At 43.8% G+C, this 22,706-nt stretch overlaps 1 protein-coding gene across 1 annotated transcript in view; it reads left to right on the forward strand.

Annotated features, from left to right (window-relative positions):
• LOC131592134 (ubiquitin-conjugating enzyme E2 R2) overlaps window positions 1-22,706 on the forward strand; it is a 225,092-nt gene that overhangs the window by 50,967 nt on the left and 151,419 nt on the right. The window lies entirely within an intron of this gene.

Here is a 22,706-nt window from a genome sequence, read left to right on the forward strand (position 1 = left end):
GATATCAAATTACAAAACTTCTCACCGTTTTGAAGAGATGACAAAATTCAGAGGGTCTCTTTCTTGTGGGTGTTCGCTCTGTTATCATTCTCTTTGGCGCTGGAAAATGCTGCTGCCCAGGCTGGGTTCTCGGTAGTCCACGGGTGTAAGCTCCTAGTGCTCCCCTGAGTCTCCAGTCTAGAGCAGGTTTGATTCATTTCAGAAAAAGGGAAAGAAAACAGTCTAGGAAGACCTCTCTGCTCCTGCTAGTTGGAAAGCCATGGCGATCTGTCTCTTGTTGTCTGTCTGTGCTGTAGTCAAAACTCCCGATGCGGGGGGAGCAAGTACAGTCTCTGATAACAGACTCTGTGCTTCTTTTCCACTCACTTTTACTCTTAGATGAAATTTTAAGAATACAAAACTGGTGTCTGGGTTAGGTGGACGAATGGGGATACAATTTAACATCATAATCAACTCAGGACATTCTACCCTTTATCTCCATATCGTCGACTTACTGCCAAAACTAACATTCTTACTCTGCACACATTTACATACATAAAAACTTTCCTTCTGTTTCACTCAAAAAATACAAGCAATATATCTATCATGCCTCTGTCACGCCTCACACCAAGCTACTGAATTCAGACCTTCACGCTGGAGAGCTGCAGGATTTCCCACTCTTTCATTTTACTCACTCAAAACACCATCTTTCACTTGCTCATACTTTCAACACTTACACATTTCCTTCTATTTCATGCTTGCGTGGTTTAATGTATAGACAATGGCAGTAATTTTTTACCTAATGATCAGTTCTCTTTGAGGTAAACATCATGTTGTTCTATCTTTCTGCATTATCCACCATGTACAACTTGGTCTTTGAGCAAAGACAACCCCACAAATGGGTTTGTCTGTGCTTGAGGTAGAATTGACTCAAACTGTCTTCTCTAGCAGACCTCTGACATGTACCACTGGGACTTTGTCTCCATCTATTACATGTAAAGACTTAGACTGGGCAGGGCCTGCTCGGTTGGTGGAACCTCTGGTGTTGACTAACGAGGTGGCTTTTGCTAGATGTTGCACCCAGTTTTAAAAAGATCCTCCACCCAGTGCCTTTAAGGTGGTTTTTAACAGTCCATTGTACCTCTCCGCTTTTCCAGCTGTTGGTGCATGATAAGGGATATGGTACACCCACTCAATGCCATGTTCCCTAGCCCAGCTGTTTATAAGGCTGTTTTTGAAATGAGTCTCACTGTCTGACTCAATCTTCTCAGGGGTGCCATGCCTCCAAAGGACCTGCTTTTCAAGTCCCAGGATGGTGTTACGCGTTGTAGCATGAGGCACAGGGTAGGTTTCCAACCATCCTGTGGTGGCTTCTACTATTATGAGCACGTACCGCTTGCCTTGGCGGGTTTGGGGAAGTGTGATGTAGTCAATCTGCCAGGCCTCCTCATACTTGTATTTGGACTACCGCTCACCGTACTAGAGGGGCTTCAACTGCTTGGCCTGCTTGATCGCAGCACACGTTTCACAGTCATGAATAACTTGAGAAATGCTGTCCATGGTTAAATTCACCCCTCGGTCTCGTGCTCACTTATAGGTGGCATCTCTACTCTGATGACCTGAGGCATCATGAGCTCATCGGGCTAGGAACAACTCTCCTTTACGTTCTCAATCCAAATTTATTTTTGACACTTGTATCTTTGCAGCTTGATTTACCTGCTTATTATTTTGGTGTTCTTCATTAGCTCTACTCTTGGGGACATGGGCATCTACGTGGTGGACTTTCACTGGTAGTCTCCCTACCCTGGTAGCAATATCTTTCTACTTTTTAGCAGCTCAAATTGTTTTTTCTCCACGTTGCCAATTAGCCTCTTTCTACTTTTCTAACCATCCCCACAGAGCATTGGCTACTATTCATGAATCTGTGTAGAGGTAGAGCTTTGACCACCTCTCTCTTTCAGCAGTATCTAAAGCCAGTTGAACAGCTTGGAGTTTCGCAAGTTGACTTGATCCACTTTCTCTTTCAGTGGCTTCTGCGACCTGTCGTGTGGGGCTCCATACGGCTGCTTTCCACTTTTGATTCATCTCTACGATGTGACAGGAATTATCAGTGAAAAGAGCGTAGCGTGTTTTTTCTGCTGGCAGCTGGTTATATGGTGGAGCTTCTTCAGCCCTTGTCACTTCTTGTTCTTCATCTGTGAGACCAAAATTTTCACTTTCACGCTAGTTTGTAATTATTTCCAAAATCTCAGGGCGATTCAGTTTACTAATACGGGTGCGCTGCGTGATAAGAGCAATCCACTTGCTTCATGTGGTACTGGTTGCATGATGGGTGGAAGGAACCTTTCCTTTGAACATCCATCCTAGCACCGGTAGTCGGGGTGCCAGGAGGAGTTGTGCTTCAGTGCCAATCACCTCTGAGGCAGCTTGGACTCTTTCATAGGCTGCTAAAATTTCTTTTTCTGTTGGGGTGTAATGGGCTTCAGATCCTCTGTAGCTTTGACTCCAAAATCTTAATGGTCGGCTTCGAGTCTTACCAGACACTTTCTGCCCAGGGCTCCAGGACAGACTATGGCTCCCGGCTGCAGAGTAGAACACGTTCTTCACATCTGGTCTTGTTCTGACTGGGTCAAGGGCTACTGCATGAGCAATCTCTTGCTTGATTTGAGCAAAGGCTTGTTGCTGCTTAGGGCCTCAATGGAAATTATTTTTCTTCCGAGTGACCAGGTAAAGAGGGTTCACAATCTGACTGTATTCAGGAATATGCATTCTCCAAAACCCTATGGCACTTAAGAAAGCTTGTGTTTGTTTTTTATTAGTTGGTGGAGACATTGCTGTGATCTTGTTGATGACATCAGTAGGAATCTGACGCCGTCTATCTTGCCACTTTACCCCCAGGAACTGAATTTCACAAGCTGGTCTCTTAACTTTGGTTTTTTTGATGGCAAAACCAGCTTTCAGGAGGATCTGGATGATTTTCTCTCCTTTCGCAAACATTTCTGCTGCTGTGTTCTCCCACACAATAATGTCATCTTTGTACTGTAGATGTTCTGGAGCCTCACCTTTTTCTAGGGCAGCCTGGATCAGTTCATGGCAGATGGTGGGGCTGTGCTTCCACCCCTGGGGCGGTCGGTTCCAGGTGTATTGCACTCCCCTCCAGGTGAAGGCAAAGTGAGGGCTGCATTCTGCTGCCAGGGGAATGTAGAAAAATGCATTGGCAATGTCAATAGTGGCATACCACTTCGCTGCCTTGGACTCTAGCTCGTACTGGAGCTTCAGCATATCCGGCACAGCAGCGCTCAGCGGTGGAGTCACTTCATTCAATGCACAATAGTCCACAGTCAATCTCCATTCTCCTTCAGATTTACGCACAGGCCAGATGGGGCTGTTGAAGGGTGAGTGGGTTTTGCTGACCACTCTTTGGCTCTCCAGCTCTCGGATCATCTTATGGATGGGGATCACAGCATCTCGAGTTGTTCTATATTGTCGGCGGTGCACCGTTGAGATGGTAATTGGTACTTGCTCTTCTTTCACTTTCAGAAGTCTTACTGTAGATGGATTTTCGGACAGTCCAGGCAAGGTGTTCAGTTGCTGGACACCCTCTGTCTCCACAGCTGCTATTCTAAATGCTCACTTGAATCTTTTTGGGTCTTTGAAATACCTACTTCGGAGGTAGTCTATGCCCAAAATGCATGGGGTCTCTGGGCCTGTCACAATAGGGTGTTTCTTCTACTCATTTCCAGTCAGGTTTACATCTGCTTCTACCAAGGTAAAATCCTGCGATCCCCCTGTCACGCCAGCAATAGAAACAGATTCTGCCCCCACGTCTTGATGGGATTAGCGTGCACTGTGCACCAGTGTCAACTAAGGCCTCATATTTTTGTGGTTCTGATGTGCCAGGCTAACGAATCCACACAGTCCAAAAACCACGATTTTCTCTAGCCTCTACCTGGCTAGAGGAAGGGCCCCTCTAAGCCTGGTTATCCTTCTTTCCTTTGGTATATGTCTTGGATGTTCCTTCAAGGGGATCGGACATGTCATCATCATCATACCTGGCTGTTTGGCTACGGGCAACTGGAGTTGTTTTCCTTTTGGTGGAACTTCCTTTGTGACTCTTCTCTTCTTTCAATTTACGCACTCCTTGTGCCAGAGCTGCAGTACATTTCCCATCCCATCTCCTCATGTTTTCTCCGCAATCACGCAGGAAGAACCACAGCTCAGTTCATGGGGTATACCTTCTCTCCTGATCTGGGGAACGTCTGCGTTGAGTGCCAGGACCTCTCATCTGTACTGCTGAGATTTGGAGAAGGTCTTCTTTAATCTTATCTCTAAGTTTTTTGTGATTCTCCTCTATCTTATCTTCTAATTTTTGCAGACGTGTTTCCACAGCTGCGATTCTTGCATGTGTGGGGCCATTCACGGCATCTGTGTATGCTCGAAGCTTCTTCGCCATATTCAGCATGGTCTCCTCCCTTTCATCCCGTTTCATCATTGCTAAAGCAGATGCATATTCTTGTGGCTCAAGTCATACCAATTTTCGCCACATCACGGATGTACATGGCACCAAGTCTGATTTTTTAGTTGATATGTCATCTGAAAAGACAATTTCTGCCTCTGCCATTTCTCTTAGGTGTTGGATCTCTTGTTCGATGGTTTTCTACTGTGTTTGCTACATGTAGAGATCATCTACACACAGATATCTTTGGGCTACACTTTCCAGGACCCATGCCCAGAGACTGTGAGGGTTCGCCCCCCTCATCATCCCCTGGTCGATAACCGGATCGTGTGACAGGGATCCCAGATGCTTTGCTTCAGTGCCATCCAGAACTGTAGCTTCACCTGCGGCGTCCCACAGACGGACTAACTAACTAATTATAGATTCATCAGGTCGTTGAGTGTAGTCCTTCCTCAGGCCACGAAGATCTTTCAGGGTAAAGGACTCAATATTAGCCTCTGATCTTGTGCCAGTTGCTTTGATTCTTGGTGTTATGTCAGGAGGCGTTGAGGGTCCTTCTCCTGCATCATCATCATCATTATCCACTGATCGATCAGTTTTGTCTGTGCACTTTCCACTTCTCGTGCTAGTAGCAATGTCGTTCTAATTGGGAACGGCAGGAAAGAGCGACACGACTCTCAAGGGAGTCAGAACAGGAGAGAATCTCTAGTTTATTGCTTCAGTCATGTTATATAGACTAGTTTGTGGAAAGTACAGAAAGGAAACTCTTATTGGTTAGTAAAGTGCTACATTACCATCATTGGTCAGTGGGTTTCACCACCCCCTGACTTTCTCCTGCAAGGAAAACACGGGAACAGACAAACAGCACCTGCAGGCTGTTTTCTGTCTTTGAGGATTGTTTTGAATCCTCCCATGAAATTCCCAGGCTAGCTCTCAGGCAGGGCTGGCAGGCCATGGGCCTACAGCCTGCTCCAAAGCTAGCCTCCACATAGCAACAGCCATTGGTTGAGGCTTGCTGTCTGGTTTAGCTACCAGCTTTGTAACTGGGAGGTTTGCTTCAGCCTGAGTAATTGGGGTAACTGTTGATTTATCTCCCTGTCCCCTTTCTCCTGTTTGCTGCCCTACAGTATCCAGCAATGTATGATAAGCATATGCCAGGGCCCAGCTTACTGCAATGATCTTTTTTTTCTTGGAATCATCCTGACACTTCTCTTTCAGGTATTTCCCCACCTCAGCTGGATTCAGAATTTGTTCATGTGGAAAGTCGTAAACTATAGGGTCAGAAAATTCCTTCAGAATTTCGCCCATATCCTCCCATTCTCTACACCACTCAGGATTTTCCATGCCTGGTTCAGGGGTCTCATCAGTCTCTAGAAATCTCAGCCCTCATTCTAGAGAGGCTGAAGACTGTATAGAGGAAACTTGCCAGATTAAATGCCAGAAAGATGGTCTCTTTAACATTCAGGGGGAACTGAACACTCGCCAATAGTGATGTAACAGATTCAGAGGAGAAGAAGGAAAGGAAAGGAAAGGTTGAAAAGCCTCATCCCTTGCTCCTCTTCTAACAAACTGGGTGCATAACCGTACCCATGAATCCTTTATATTTGGAACAGACTCCAGCACCTGAATAAACTTCTTAGAAATTATAATTACTAGACCCAGCCCAATAGCTCTTCTAATCCGTGCCCCTCTATTGTAAAAGCTATGTGTTAGGGACAATACCAGGGCTAGTTGTGGATAAGAAAATAAACTAAGGGACCATAAAAGTATTAAAACCTCAAAAAAGCTTAGCGACCAGAAACACATGAAGGCCTGCACCCCAAAAGACATTATAAATTCAAACAGCATGGCTGGATGGCTAGGGACTGCTTTATCTTATCCCAATACAAAGTAATTGCCACTTCAGTACAATCAGTACAGGGTTTTTCCACTCTCTCGAACCCCGCGCTGGGCGCTAATGAATGTATTCGTCCTGGTTTAGGGCAAATTTGGGAGAAAACTTCCAATGGGGCTCCCCCCGGGAAGCAAACCCACGTGGCCCTTTTCTCTCACCCCCCAACCGGTTCGGGAAGAGATTTCTCTGAGAGAAATGGAAAAAACCTGTTTATTTCACAGGCACAGCACTACCCAGCACAAGAATGAATGATATCAAATTAAAAAACCTCTCACCGTTCCGAAGAGATGACAAAATTCAGAGGGTCTCTTTCTTGTGGGTGTTCGCTCTGTTATCATTCTCTCTGGTGTTTGAAAATGCCGCTGCCCAGGCTGGGTTCTCGGTAGTCCACGGGTGCAAGCTCCCAGTGCTCCCCCAAGTCCCCAGTCCAGAGCAGGTTTGATTCATTTCAGAAAAAGGGAAAGAAAACAGTCTAGGAAGACCTCTCTGCTCCTGCTAGTTGGAAAGCCATGGCGATCTGTCTCTTGTTGTCTGTCTGTGCTGTAGTCAAAACTCCCGATGCGGGGGGAGCAAGTACAGTCTCTGATAACAGACTCTGTGCTTCTTTTCCACTCACTTTTACTCTTAGATGAAATTTTAAGAATACAAAACTGGTGTCTGGGTTAGGTGGACGAATGGGGATACAATTTAACATCATAATCAACCCAGGACAGGAGTGATCTGTCCTTTTTATCCAGGTAGTAAAAGAATTAAAGTCTTGGAAAAGCTGCAAGTGTTCATGGTCAGGTTTCATTCTAGCAGCAGAAACTACAAACTAAGCCAGGCCGGCTCTGTTTCTCTCCCCCCCCCGCCCTCTGCGGCCTTGTCCGGCCTGGAGGGGGGGGGAGGAGGCCGAGACAGAGCCTTGTTACCTTTTCAGAAGCCAGAAACCAAAGAGAACAAGAGACCTCTGGCTTTACATCTTAAAGTGGTGTTCGCAAGTTGATCTCACTTTTCAGTGGTCAAAACTGCTTTCAATTCTTAGAAATAACCGATAATTGGTCAGGAGAAAAGACTCCCATCAGCCACCAGCAGCTTCAACTTCCTTAGCTCCCAAAGCTATCTTAAAGGTAAAGTCACCCTATGACAACCACCTAGCACCCATCTCTGCACAGACATGAAATAAGTATCTGTGGATTAGCTTCTTGCACATGGTGTAGAACCCATATTTGGGACAAGAACTTAAACTTTGTAACACATTGAAAAATAATGTTAGACTAATTATGGCTTTATGAAAGTATCCTTTGAGAAGAATTCAGGAGTCTAAATGATGACTTCCGGAGTTTGGGTAGTTGGTTTGGTATCTTCTCTGTACAAACAGATAAAGGCTTCAAGGCTATGAACTGACAGACTAAAATGGCACACCTGGTACCCGAAATAAATTTGGATTTTAGCCTAAAAGAGTCTATGTAGACTATTTTATGATTGTAATGACTTAATAGTTCAGTTAGGACATTAAAATTACAAACTAAATATTGCCATGTAGAAAACCTTCCAAACAATGTGCTTACATTTTAGGGAAGGACTAAATGTGTTTAATTAAGTTAAGGAAGCTTTCTTGACTTACATGACCAAGGGGTCAATGGGGTCAGTTCTGAGGAAAGAAACTGAGTGAACATCTAGCTTGGGATATCCTGGCATCATGTGCTCACTTACTTCATCGTGCTACTCTGTGCAAGTGAGCTAGGTTTTATACTGCTGTCTCTGCAAATATGTATTCTGATCTAGCCAAAACATTTCTGTGATGGGAGTGTCCTGACTCCCCAGACATACTGTGCTTTTTGCATGTGTAGTTCATGCTCAAGGTTCTACAGGAGACCTGCTCTCCTTTGTAGATGCTACTTAGTAGTTGTAGAAATGCTGGTTATTAGGGTGGGATTGCAGACATTTCTGCCATAGTACACAACTTGAATCAAGTAGCTGCAGCTGGTTTCCTGGGATACCAGAGCAGAAGCCATAGTTTAGATATTGTTCTCCTTTTGCTTTTGGGCTCACAGACTAGCTTGTCACTGTTGTCTAAATAACTTACATTGCAGGTTTGTTTAAAGTGTACAATATTTAGAATGGATTAGCAAGATTAATATGATGTAACTTCTTCTGTAGCACATGAAGTTGAAAACTGGTGATGCAATCAAAGGCAGACATCATCATGATGTGCTCTGGTTTTTATGGTAGATGCAGGACACCTGAATAACTTCAGACATAACTGTATGAAGTTCAATAAAGGCACATGCAACAAAGTCCTACACCTGGGGAAGAATAACCTCATGCATCAGCACAGGCTGGGGGCCAACCTGCTGGAAAGCAGCCCTGCAGAGAAGGACCTGGGTGTCCTGGTGGACAACAAGCTGTCCATGAGCTAGCAGTGTGTCCCTGTTGCCAAGAAGGCAAATGGGATTCTGGGATGCATTGGGAAGAGCATTGCCAGCAGGTGGAGAGAGGTGATCCTGTGTTCGGCTGCAGCTCCAGCTGCAGATCGAGCTCTGGGTGGTGGGAGCCAAAGGCAAGAGGCTGTGAACTGTCAACTCTTTGCATAACAAAGGACACTGGGACCTATGGCCCAGCCAGGTGACTTGACACTCAGGGACAGAGCAGGAGCCAATGACCCCAGACTATCACACACTTAGATTTTGAGGGTACAAAATCCTTGGTTGGGGATCCTTCCTCAAAGGCAGCGGCTTGGGCTGTTTCTGTGTTACTGCACAGTGAATAAATTGTTTTATGGAACAAGACATCTAAGACTCTGCTATGGGAAACCGTGGGTGGAGCCAGTAAGGAAACCTGGTCTGTGTGTGAGTGGAGTGTGTAGGGAGTCAAGTGGGGTACCTGTTAGTTCACTGGAGCCGCCCATTGTGAAGATTCTTTGGTCCCAGCAGTTAAAGGTTCTGACATTGGGAGTGGCTGCCGAAGTGTCTCATGAATGGTCAGATTGGGAAATTTCCTTAACAATCCTGCCCCTCTACACGGCCCTGGTGAGGCACATTTGGAGTGCTGTGTCCAGTCATGGACTCCTCAGTACAAGAGAGACATGGAGTGCCTGGAGCTGATCCAATGGAGGCTACAGAGATGATGAGGGGACTGGAGCATCTCTCTTATGAGGAAAGCCTGAGGGAGTTGGACCTGTTCAGCCTTGAGAAGAGATGACTGAGAGGGGACCCCATCAGTGTCTGTCAGTATCTTCAAAGAGGGGTCAGAGAATGGACCAGGTTCTGCTCTGTTGTGCCAAGCAATGGGGCAAGAGGCAACAGGCAGAAACTGATGCACAGGAAGTTCCACCTGAATATGAGGAAGAACCTCTACTTGCTGGGTGACCAAGCACTGGAACAGGCTCCTCAAAGAGGCTGTGGAGTCTCCCTCACTGGAGATATTCAAGAACTGTCTGGACACAATCCTGTGCCATGTGCTCTGGGATGACTGCTTGGGCAGGGAGGTTGGACCAGATAACCCACTGTGGTCTATTCTGACCGTACCCATTCTGTGATTCTCTGACATCTACTTGTATAACTCCCAAGTGTCCTGTTAGGAAGGTTAAGGATTTCTCACAATGCTGTATACTAGTGTCAGTATCGCCAGTCTTAAAATGAGATGCAGGATAATTTGTCAAGTACTCTGATTTTGTTTGATACCCACATGAGTTGCATGCTGTTTTTTAATACTGATGCTGAAATGGAATAACCTCTGACCTGAGCACAACAAATGTGAATATTAAAACGCTCCTTGAAAAAAAGGGATTATTTTATTTTTGTTTAGAGCTTTTCCTTTCACATAGTGAATACTGAACAGTAACCTTCAGAACAAAACTTGCATACTTTCAGTAACAGGAATTCTCTTGATGTTTGTAGTGGTGATTGGAGGGGTGGAGGGGACAAGTTTTCCAAACTGCAATGCATAGCATGTTAATTTGGAATTGTATTGAGTATCTTGAATTGCAGACAAATGCTTACCCTACTCCTAAAACCTAATTTGGTTTAAATGCATACATCTAATGTTCATGATGATGATAATAAACTAAAAATTAATATATTTTAGAGATATGCGGAATTGAAAGGAACTCTATAACTTGCAGAGTAGTTATAAGAGTAGGTATGAATTTATTCAGCGCTGGGTGCATGGGGGATATCTCCTCCGAAAAGCATGTACATCTTTTTGATTTGGTTTTCTCTTTTTATCTTTTACAAACTAGGTTTACACAATACGCCTAATACATATTCATTTCCTAACCCCGCCTGTCCTCACTTCATATTACAATTAGCTCCATGCCCCTTTCAGTCCTTTGACCACCTTTTGGGACTTTAAATCCATTCCTTCGAGTTTAGGGTCCGAGGAATCCCCTTTATCCTGTGGTGCCTTTGTCTTTGCATCTTGTTTGTGTATTCTAGCTCCTTATCTTATCTTGCAGTCTGACCCTTTTCCTGTTCTTGTGGATCAGGGTGTCAGGGTATGGTTTTTTGTCAAACCCCCCCCTTTTAGTCAAGCATTTCTTTATGTTTATTTCCTAATTCTTAATTTCTCTGTTTCATTAGAATCCTTCAGTAGTTATGTGGCCAAGAGATGAGAAGACCAAGCATCAAGAAATCTGTAGGGTACTTTATGGAGTCCCTCAGTCAGGATGTAGGTTTGTGCCTGGTGTGCAAGAGATAATGAGCACAGAGTTGAGATTCACCTTCTAATCTTTAATGCAGTTCTGTGCAGAAAGGGGTGCTAGGTGATAGTTTGCAAAGCTAGCACCCCTCTTTGGAGAGTTTGCAGGCTTTTATGCAAAATAAAACAATGAAGTTGTGTAAAACTTGTTCATTGGTCATCTTAACCAATTCATTTCTGTGCATGCTCTGATTAGTGACTAGTTCAATATATGATGTTGGTGTGACATTAGCATACAAGATCCCTTTTCAAGGGTGTGATTTTTTTACTATGTTAATTAGTCTTAGGTTACCTTTTGTACAACCTTACCCCTTTCTTCCCCATCCCCCTGATCCAGAGGTGATTCATCTTTGATGATCCTTCCAACTCAGGATAGTCTATGATAACAGCAAAATTTCAAGAATATACTAATGTCAACAAAGTCCAGCTCCTGGCCCTGCACAGGACAACCCCAAGAATCCCACCTTGTGCCTGAGAGTATTGTCCAAACCCTTCCTGAACTCTGTCAGGCTTGGAATTGTGACCACTTTCCTGGGGAGCTTGTTCCAGTGCCTAACCACCCTCTGGGTGAAGAACCTTTTCCTAACATCTAACTTAAACCTCCTGACACAGCTTCATGCCATTTTCTAGGATCCTGTCACTGGTCACCAGAGAGAAGAGATCGGTGCCTGCCCCTCCGCTTCCCCTCATGAGGAAGCTGTAGAGTGTGATGAGATTTCCCCTCAGTCTCTTCTCCAGGCTGAACAAGCCAAGTGACCTCAGCCACTCCTCATGTGCCTTCCCTTCTAGACCCTTCACCATTTTCATAGCCCTCCTTTGGATATTCTCTAATAGTCTTATATCTTTCTTATTGAGGTGACCAAAAGTGCCCCCAGGACTCAAGGTGAGGATTCCCCAGTGCAGAGTAGAGCAGGACAATCACCTCTCTTGCCTGGCTGGCATTGCTTTGCCTGATGCCCCCAAGGACACAGTTGGCCCTCCTGGCTGCCAGGGCACTGCTGACTCATATTCAACTTGGTATCAACCAAGACCTCCAGGTGCTTTTCTGCATTGCTGCTCTCCAGCTTCTCATTCCCCAGTCTGTCTGTATATTCAGGGTTCCTCTGTCCCAGGTGCAGAATCCAGCATTTACCTTTGTTAAGCTTCATGTGGTTGGTGATTGTCCAGCCTTCTCATTTGTTGAGGTCTCTCTGCAGGGCCTCCCTGCCTTCAAGGGAGTCAACAGCTCCTCACAATTTAATGTTGTTGGCAGAATTACTTAGTATACCTTTGAATCCTGTGTCCAAGTAATTTATGATGTTAAAGAGATCCCTAAGATGGAGTCCTGCAGAACCCCACTAGTGACAGGTCACCAGCCTGTCACCCCTTTCACTATAACCCTTTGTGCCTGACCTGTAAGCCAGTTGCTCACCCACTGCATGACATGGTTATCTAGCACACAGATGGAAAAACATATCATTTTGTCCATAAGGATCCTGTGAGGGACAGTATCAAAATTTTTACTGAAATCCAGAAAGATCACAACTGGCTTTCCATGGTCAACTAGTTGAGTTACTGTTGCTAAAGGACACAAAATGATTCACACAAACATCTCTCAGTGTTAGAACAGGAAAGAAATAACCTTTATTCTCTGACTCCAGTATTTATAGATTCTCGACAATGACCAGGGATTGGATAATTAAGTTACCACCTTCCCAAGCACACTGGTCATGCGAAACGTTCATCAAAAGATGATTCTTAGAAGGAATGTGATAAACAACCTATGTTTGTAGAACTTTGATAGGAAAGTAACTAGAACTATGAAAACATTATCAGAAGGCTTTAGTTTTCAGGGCGACAGGTTACCTTGTCATAAAAGGAAATTAAATTTGTCAAGCAGGGCTTTCCCCTCATGAGTCTGTGCTGGCTGTGACCAATGACTGTGTTGTCCTCCAAGTGTTTTTCAATAACTCCCAGAATAATCTTCTCTATAACTTTACCAGGCACTGAAGTGAGACTGACAGGCCTACAGTTTTCAGGGTCATCCTTCTTGCCCATCTTGAAAACTGGGGCAACATTTGCCAGCTTCCAGTCAGCTGGGACCTCTCCTCTTAGCTTGCTGTGATTCTCCACCTTGAGGACCACACTGTTTGGGAGGTGGAAATCCTTGTTGAGCAATGTTTTTTCATTTCCTCCAATTCTAAATTTGACTTGAAATAAAAGCACAATAATTAATGTTGTAGATATGTGGATTCTGCTACTACCTGGGATAGTAAGGACTTTAATTTTTCCCTTCCTAAATTCACAACAGTGGTAAGTTGTCATGGGGTAGCTTCACCTTTAAGACCGAGTAAAAAAAAGGGGAAGTTGAAGCTACTGGTGACTGATGGGAGTTTTTCTTCCTGACCAATTATCAGTCATTTCCAAGAATTGACAGCAGATCTGACTATTAAAAAGTGAATTCAACTTGTAAACACTCCCTTAAGAAGTACACTCAGAGCTCTCTCGTTCTCTTTGGTTTCCAGCTTTTGAGAGGTAACAAGCTCTGTCTTGGCTTTCCCCCCCCTCCCAGGCCCGGGACAAGGCCGCAGGGAGGGGGGGGGGGGGGGGGAAGGAGAGAAAAGCAGAGCTTGGCAGCTTAGTTTAGTTTTCAAGGTCGGCTGCTAGACTGAAACTTGACACTATGAACTTTTGCAGCTTTCTTAAAACTTTTAATTCTTTTACTACCTAGATAAACAACAGATTACTCCTTTTTCTTAGAAAAGACAGAGAAAGAGAGACAATTAACATGTAAAACATCATAAACTACCAAAAACAGTGAAGAAAAGAGTTAAGTTTAAATAAGAAAGAGAGAAAAAAGAAGATGCTTGTTGCTGAAAAGTCTTTCTGTTACAGCTATGGAGATGGACAGTAGTTTAAAGACTCCTTTAATTCATGACTAGAGTATGGGAGGAATAGAGTATTCAAAGTGCGGACTTTAGAGAAAAGAAGGGTGGTTGTGATACTGTGAGTTGCTAGAACTTGCGAGTGAAGTGAAGATTTTAAAGCCTTAAAGGAGCCAAAGAGATGGCTGTTTTCCAGGAAGGCTCACAGAAACAGCTGAAGAAGATTTCTACCTTTGAATCACTTATCCTTAAAAATAACATCCCTAGATTCAATTTGACCCATTGCACACCTCAGAATAGTGTGAGATGGGAGGAGTGGACTCTAGAAACTCCATGGATTAGCAGGAAGAGACTTCTGTTTCTCTACAGGGACTGATGAAAAGACTCTAAAAAATTGAGACTGTTTTTGACCACCAAAATTCTAAAAATTTTTTTTTTGTCTCTATGTTGTTATGTGTACAAAGAAATAATCGAGTAGTAAGAAGTAAAAGGGTTTTCTGAAAGTTTATTTTGGTATTCTTATTCTAATAGTTTGTTAATAAACTGTCTATTCCTTTTAAGTTTTAAGCCTGTTTTGCTCTTATTTTAATCCATATCTCACAACAAAAAGATAAGTAATTTTTGTTACTAGTTTAAAACCACAACATAAGTGTACTGTCTTGCTTTCCAGCAGGTTTCCGAAAGCACCAACTTCTGGTGACCTAATTGATGCCAAAAATGATAATGTTTCTAAAAAGCTCAGAAGTCAGTCCTATTAGAGTAGATGATCAGGACTGTACTAGTAAGTGGGTGCAAAGTGGTAAATAAAAGGAATTCTCTTATCTTTGTATGATTGCTTAGCTATTGCTATGCAAGGGAGGAGAGATCTGTTACTGTAAAGCATCTTTGTAGTAAGGAGATGTTTGTATTAAAATATAAGCATTGCATCTTGGTGTGTTCAAATGTACTAAAGTGTTTAAAAAAAAGTGGGGGATTGCATTTTTATTTTTGTACTTCCAAATAATTTTCCATTTATAAGAGCATTGTGAAGATTTTCTTTAAAATTAACAAGTTTAAGATGGTAGTGCTTGTGTGAACTTTTAAATGAATGCTAGTGATGTTCCTTGTCCATGGGTTTGGTGTATAGGAAAAGATGCTGCCATTTCATTGAACCACTTGTCCTTTAAAGTCTGATAGAGTTGTTGAGTTTGAAGTGTTTGGCATTAAAAAAAAACAAGCTTGTTGGCCTTGTCCTTTGAGTAGCATAGTGTAAACTCTTTCCAGTGGGACAGTTAAAGGCCAAATAGTTTTGGATATCTGCAGAATAATTCTGTATTGCACCAGAACTAACAATGTTAGAAATAAATCAGTATAATGCTGAGCAGGCAGGAGTAATTTTAAGGGTCAGATATGCAGAGGTCTTTAGAGAGTTAAATTGATGTTGAAAACTGTTTGCATGTCCAATGGAGAAAATTATTGTGGTGGCATGGCCGAAGTCCCTAGATGTTAATCTGTTTTTGTACTGGCTGTGTATTTTGTGCTTACAACCCAAAATCCTGCCTTGGTGTACTTTATAGGCATTGATGGGGCTGTTCCTAAGAGGTGCATGACCTTTGTTTCACAGGGGGACAGTTCAGGATCGGAGGGATATGGAGGCAAATTTTACTGATCTGGAAATGCATAACCCTTTTGGTACAGCAAGGGAGATTCTTGGATCTGACACTCAACTTCCCAGACTGCCTTCAGTGCCACTGAAGGTTGCTGCTGTTACAGTCTCTGATGAAGACCATTTTGCTTGACTGAAAATGCTTTTCCTTAAAGGCTAAGAAAACTGGGACAAGGTGGGGTGAGTGGGACTGGGCAGTGGCTCTAGTGAATAATGCTGAATGTTCAAAAATGACAACAAAGGGAACTTTGTGGTTTTGTTTGTTTTTTTTACCAAATATCAGTTCTGTTAATGATTTGATTTGGGGGAGTAATGGAAAACTGCTCAGACTATTCACTGAGTCCTCACAGAGGTATAGCGAACGTCATTTATTTCTATCTTTAGCACACTTTTATAGGGTCCTACAGGGTTCGCGCAGCTTAACAAGCTACTATTGGTTAATACATATTGTTTAACATTCTTTTCCTTATACACAATGCCACTGTTTTTCTTTATTCCCACTGTTCCAGGAGAGTTTCAAGGACACTGCCCTTAGAATTGTTGCCTGGATTGAAAGCTGGGTTGTGCAGACAGACTTTTACTAAAATATCATGCCCTTATTCTGCTAAAATGTTTTCCTACAGGGGAGAATTTACTTTGCATATCAGATGGCGTCTTAAGGAAGATAGAGACCTATAGTTGTCAGACAAATCTTTCAGCTGCTAGAAAACAAACCTCTGAAGTACTTTGACAGCAGCTAGTCTGCAATTGTAATTGCAAAATGCTGAAACAGCATTAACTTTTTCAGTGTCTGAACTAAGGGACAACACTAAATCAACCACCCTTGTCCTTATGGGGAACTTCATCTTGCCAGATGTTAACTGAAAATGTCACACAGCTGGTACAAACAGGTCCAGAAGATTTCTAAAACACATGGATAATAACTATATGGTGCAGGTACTAAGAGACATGACTAGGAAAGGTGACTTCCTTGATTTGTTGCTTTTTAACAGAGAGGGGCTTGAGAGTGAAGTGGCAATTGGTGGCCTGTCCTGATTGGACATTCGTGGTTAGGTTCTTTCTCCCCTTGGACTGAGATTGATGAGAGAGAGGCAGTTTTCTCTTGTTCAGACTTGGTTGTTTATTCTTTTATCTGCATTACATGTATACAAGGTACAAGGAGCTATGTGCACTAAGATAGAAAGGCGCAAAATGGATAACAAAGATTTTCTTCAAGGTCTTTTATATGTCTATTTACCCAATTAACAGATACCAAGTAAATTATTTTTCTTAGTGACCCAATGACCCAACAACTGTGTGCTGCACTGTGGCATTCTCTACCCAATCGCCCATTACTACCCAAAAACCTCTAGAAGAAGAAGATGAAGAAGGAAGAAGGACAAGAGACAACACCCTGAATCCTCCATCTTGTCTTCTGTTCTTAAACAAGTTTAAACCTTTAACTTTCTCACCTAGTGACTCAAGAAAACTCTCTAGATTACACACATTTTCAGTTTCTCTACTTAACTCTAACAGTTGTCTCCATGGTGTTATGTGAAATTCAGTGCTTTCTTGGGTGTCAGAGTTAGGCATCACAGATAAAGGTATATATCTTGCATCTCTGACCCCAACAGTGGCCATCTTTGCTACAGTGACCATGAAGCAATTGAGTTTAAAATCTCTGGTGAAAGGAGAAAAAGTGCCAGCAAAACTTCAACCCTGGACATGAGGAGAAGAGACTTCAAGCTGCTCAGGGAGCTAGTGAGTAAGGTTCCCTGGGAAAATGCTTTGGAAGGTGCTGGGGTCCATTAGTGCTGGTCACTTTTTAAGCACCACCTCCTAAGGGCACAGGCAATTCCCAAATGTTGGAAGTCAAGCAAACAAGGCAGAAGGTCGACTTGGCTGAGCAAGGATGATCTTCTGGAGCTAAGGCAAATAAAGTAAGTGTATGGTCAGTAGAAGCATGGACAGGTGTTTTAGGAGAAATACAGAGATGCTGCTTGCCACTGTAGGGAGAAAATTTGTGTGCCTGTCGTGGTTTGACACTGGCCCAACACCAGGCACCCATAAGAGTTGCTCGCTCACCCTCCCCTGCTACAACTGAGAAGAGGAGGGAAAAGGGAAAAAAAAAATTAACGAAGACTTCTTGAATGAGATAAGGACCGGGAGAAATATTTCAAGGGCAAAGCAGGCTCAACTTAAGTTGCAAAGTGAATTTATTACTAACAGGATCAGAGGAGAATAATGAGTAGTAAAATAAGCCCTTAAAACACCGTTCCTTCCCCAGCCCTTCCCTCCTTCCCACTGACAATGCAGGGAGACAGGGCATGGGGATTTTGGTCAGTTCATCACGAAGATTTTCTTCCACTGCTCTGGGAGAGGAGTCCTTCCCCTGTGGGGTCATGGGGTCCCTCCCATGGGAGACAGTTCTCCATTAACTTTTCCGGTGTGGGTCCACTCTCACAAGCAGCAGCCATACTGCACCTGCTGCAACATTAGCCCCTCCCACAGGCACACAGTCCTCCCAAAACTGCTGCAATGTGGGTTTCTCCACAGGGTGCAGTCCTCCAAGGACAGGCTGCTCCAGCCTGGAAGCAAGGGCCCTCTCTCTCTACTGGGTCTTCCACTGGATCACAGCCTCCTCCAGGCATCCACCTGCTCTGGCAAGGGCACCTCCCCCACAGGCTGCAGGTGGATCTCTGCATCTCCCGTGGACTCCTGGGCTGCAGGGGGACAGCCTGCTTCACCATGGTCTTCACCACAGCCTGCGGAGGAATCTTGGCTCTAGCACCTGAAGCACCTCCTCCCCCTCCTTCTCCAATGACCTTGGTGTCACCATGTTGTTTTCCCTCACATGTTCTCACCTCCTCTTCTCTGACTAGAAGCAAAAACCTGTGACTTTGTTTTGATTTTCTTCTTAAATATGTTATCACAGAGGCATTACCAACCTCTCTCATTGGCCCAACTTTGGCTAGCAGCATGTCCATCTTCAGAGCCATCAGGAATTGGCTCTGCTGGACATTGTGGAAACTTCTAGCAGCTTCTCACCAAAGCCACCTCTGTAGCCCCCCGCTACCAAAAACCAGGCCATGACAAACCAGTACAGTGCCCAAAGCTCAATTGGAGTTGAAGCTGCCAGAACTGTGGGGGACAATAAAAACAGTTTTCCTGAATACATTTATAGCAAAAGGCAGTACAGAAATAACATTGTCCCATTACAGGATGAGGATGGTCACCTCACAAACAGGGACATGGACAAGGCAGATGTGTTTAACACATTTTTTGCCTCTGTCTTCAATGCTGGTGATGGACCAAGGGGATCCCAGTGCCCTGAGCTGGGGGACCATGGCTGTGAGAATGATTAACTTCCAGTTGACCCTGAACTTGTGCAGCAGCTGCTCCAGCTGGATTCTGATAAGTCTATGGGGCCTGATGGGATTCATCCAAAAGTATTCAAAGAGCTGGCTCATGTCATCCCGAGGCCTCAATGTTTTTTGAATGGTCTTGGAAATCTGGAGAGGTCCCAGTTGACTGGAAGCTGACTAATGGTGTCCCAATTTTCAAGAAGGGCAAGAAGGATGATCCTGAATTCAAGAAGTCTTTGGACGATGCTCTCAGGCACATGGTGTGATTCTTGGGGTTGTCCTGTGCAGGGTCAGGAGTTGGATTTGATCCTTGTGGGTTGCTTCCAACTTAGGATAATGTTTGATTCTTTTAACTACCAACAAATGTTTGCTGTTTTGTTCAGAACCTGATGCCAGATAAGCCTATAAATCCTCCAGTTCTTTAAGGGCTCTTATTGGAACCTAAATGGTATGTGAGTAGATGCAGGCAAATCACCAAATATGAGGATTTTTTTGTTTTCTTTTGTTCTAGGCTAAATAAAGTGTTGCATCACTATTAATGCTTAGCAAAAAATGTAATGTTTCAGGGCTTCCTGAAAGGATGAAACTAGCTTTCCAGTTTTCCTGTGCTACACCAGTGTGGCAGCAGCAGGTTGCAAGACTGGAGAAACTGCATTGTTAATGATACCTGCTCTCAAGCATACCAAATGGAGTACAAACAGAACTGCTTCCAGTTGATACTGTCAAAGTTCACGCTCTGGAAAAGTTCTTTTTCAGCAGCAAAATGTTCTCCAGTCTTGGTACCTATGGAAGATACTGCTCTAATGTCTTGTCTTGGTTTGAAAGACAGGTGTCTGCTAGGGAAGGCAGGAGCCTCCCTTGGAATGGAGAATGTAAACGCTCTCCCTCCGAATTATTATAATTTTGAAATTAAGGGGTTCTCAGGCAAAGATACGAGGATAGGAATAACAGTTCTTTACTAGTATGTATAACAAGGCAAACAAACAAGAACTATGGCATTAACAACAAACAGAATAAGGAACCCTGTGACAGCCTTCTTGGCCGAGATGAGAAGGGATGGCAGAGAGGCTTTGCTTCACAAAACCCTGGGGCAGTCGATCCCGGTGCCCCTGAAGGACTCTGAGGAGCACCAAGCTGGAACGGCAGGAATGAACAAAAATTTTTGGTTGGTGGATAAGATGTATCAGAAGCTCCACGGCAGTAGCTGGAACTGCGGGACGTCCTGGCAGGGCAGGGGATGGGGGGCTACAGCGTAGAGAAACCCAGAGTAGTGCCGAAGAAGCGGCGGGGGCGGGGCAGTGGCGGCCCAGCTCCCAACAGGGCAGGGAGAGACAAACTCAGGATCCTGGACATGTGAGCAGATGGTGATAGGTCCCTCTTTTTAGTGAGGTAGGTGTTAATAAGGTCCCAGATCAGTGGCTGCTCTAACGACCAGAGGCTCACCCCACAGAAGAAGAAGCAGCAGCTCTGGGCTGGGTTATGCCGGTGCCAGTAAATTCCTTTATCCAAACAACAGCAGCTCTGACCATCCTCTTCTGAAGCCCCAGAGCGAGAGAGCTAGCAGCTGCCCCAACCCTCCTTTACCTGCCCCAAATCCCATGGTATCTCTGTCCCTGGGAGAGAAACTCCCCAGAATGAGAGAAATGCAACCAGATGCCCTCCTTCCCGCTGAGTTTAACCACTTCTTTGTTTTCTTAAGTACCCATAAGTGCCCAGTAGTGTTTCTTAGCAATTTATGGAAAAAATTCTATAGGTAAGAAGGAACAAAAGAAATGAAACCTAACCCCCAACATGTCTGTGTAAAATTACTCAAAGGATGTGTTTCTGCCATGCAAATCTCAAACATCCTTACTTTCTGTGTGCTTATGTTGAAAAAAAGTGCCATTAGAAGGTTAAAATTTCACTGAAATCTAGTACAGGACAAAATAACTTATGAAAAATGAGGGAACAACCAAGCCTGCAGGAACCAAGAGCAATGATTAAAGAAGCAAGAACAGGAGGACACTATAAATCAAACTACAAAGCCAAAGAACAACTTTACTTGAACTTTGTGCTCATTAACATAATAAAATACTCATAAGCTGTGATTGCCCCTGTTATAAATGCAAAGGCAAATTCAGGTTAAAAGAAGAGAAATTTATTATAAAACAATAAAGAACAAACAACGAGAAAAAACCACAATAAAATGGGCAGCGCAGCGCAGCGCTGGGTGGACAGGGTCTATACCAAAGGTATAGGTGTTCCCAAATCCACGCTTGAAAGTTCTCTGGTCTGGGTTTTTATAGGGATTTTGTGTCTTGAGGCTAAATTCCAAGCAGGCACCATTCACCAAAGGTCCTTGATTGTTGGATGAATGGATTTCCTGGCATTGGAGAATAGAGTTAGTAGATGTCTGGGCAGAGTCTCCTCATATGTAAAGAGGTTTTTAATGTTCCCTGATTTCAATTTTGGTTCGGGCCATCAGGATGGAGTGGTGGGATCCGGGTTGGAGCCGATGGATATCTCGGCTGGGCTTTTCCCTTTGTCCAGTCTGATTTCTTCCCCAACAGCGGTCTGCCAGGTGGGGTGTTCAGGTCCAGCGATGGATATCTCCTCCGAGCTCGTTCCTTTGTTAGCCTGATGGCTCGTGTCCTGCTTATTCTTTTCGGTTGATGGGCGCAGGCTAGCATTGTTTCCTCCTGAATGGGAATTCGCAACTAGATCTGGGGAAGGACTTTTTGCCACACTGTTTTATTTTAGATTATTACAAATATATTTATTTTGACCTTTACGAATTTTTATACATAAGTTTATCTATTACAGTCCCCCGCCTAATAATTCATCACATTAAAAATTCGTGTTATTTTATCCAATTTTACGGGGGAAGGATTGTATGTAATTTTTAATCACATTCATTTTTCTCCCAGTCAGTTAGCGAATTCCCACAATCTTCTTGAAACCGGTTTTATTTATTTTCAAAATTTTCTAAAGCTTTAATTGCATTTTTATTTTCCTTTTCTTCCTCTAATTTCATTAATTTAGAGAGAGAAGTAGGTTTTCCTTGTGCTCTTTCAGGATCTATTGGAAGGGTGGCAATTTGCATTCCTTGCACAACAGACTGAATTAGTCTGGTGAAGCAAGGAATTAGGCAGGGAAGAAAAATGATTCCAGCAATCGAACAGACTATGAAGAATACTACCTTCTTCCACCAAGCCCCTTGCCCGAATATTTGGTCTCACCAGGAGGCTTGTAGGATTGAGTTCCATTTTTGGACTGGTACATGTGCTACCTTTTTTATTTCAGCTGCTAATCCTTTTATTGTTTCCCCGTAATCGTCTATTTCCATACAGCACTCGGATTCATTGTATCTGCCGCACACTCCCCCCTCCTCGGCTAGCAGGTAATCGAGAGCTAATCTGTTTTGATACACAAAAGCTCTCATTTGTGAATGTTGTTTTGCTAGGAGTTCCAGGGCTTCTGAAGTGTGATTTGAGACTACCTCTCCCACCACTTGCAACCTGATAAGTCTGTTGAGGAGATAAATGGGGGTTCTGTAACCCCAGCTGCTGTCATTTGCCCAAGTAGCGGGCCTATAATATTGAATAATCCTTTCAGCAGGCCATTCTTCCTCTTTCCACTTCTGGTTGCCTCCCGCCATTGGTAATTCCCGTTTTAATTCCCTCTTTTGCCTGGCTAAGGTTTCAAAGAGGGGAGCTCCCAAAGACTTACTCTCATCTTTGGGCAAGGTAAAGAAAAAGGGCCGAATTATTCCGAGTGTGCAGGATCCTTTCTACCTTCTAGGTAATTCACTGTATGCCTTCTTTCCACATATCCAATATATGCCATCCGGTGCTTCCCAACCCTT

This window comes from Poecile atricapillus, chromosome W (genome assembly GCF_030490865.1).
Source record: "Poecile atricapillus isolate bPoeAtr1 chromosome W, bPoeAtr1.hap1, whole genome shotgun sequence".
NCBI lineage: Eukaryota > Metazoa > Chordata > Aves > Passeriformes > Paridae > Poecile > Poecile atricapillus.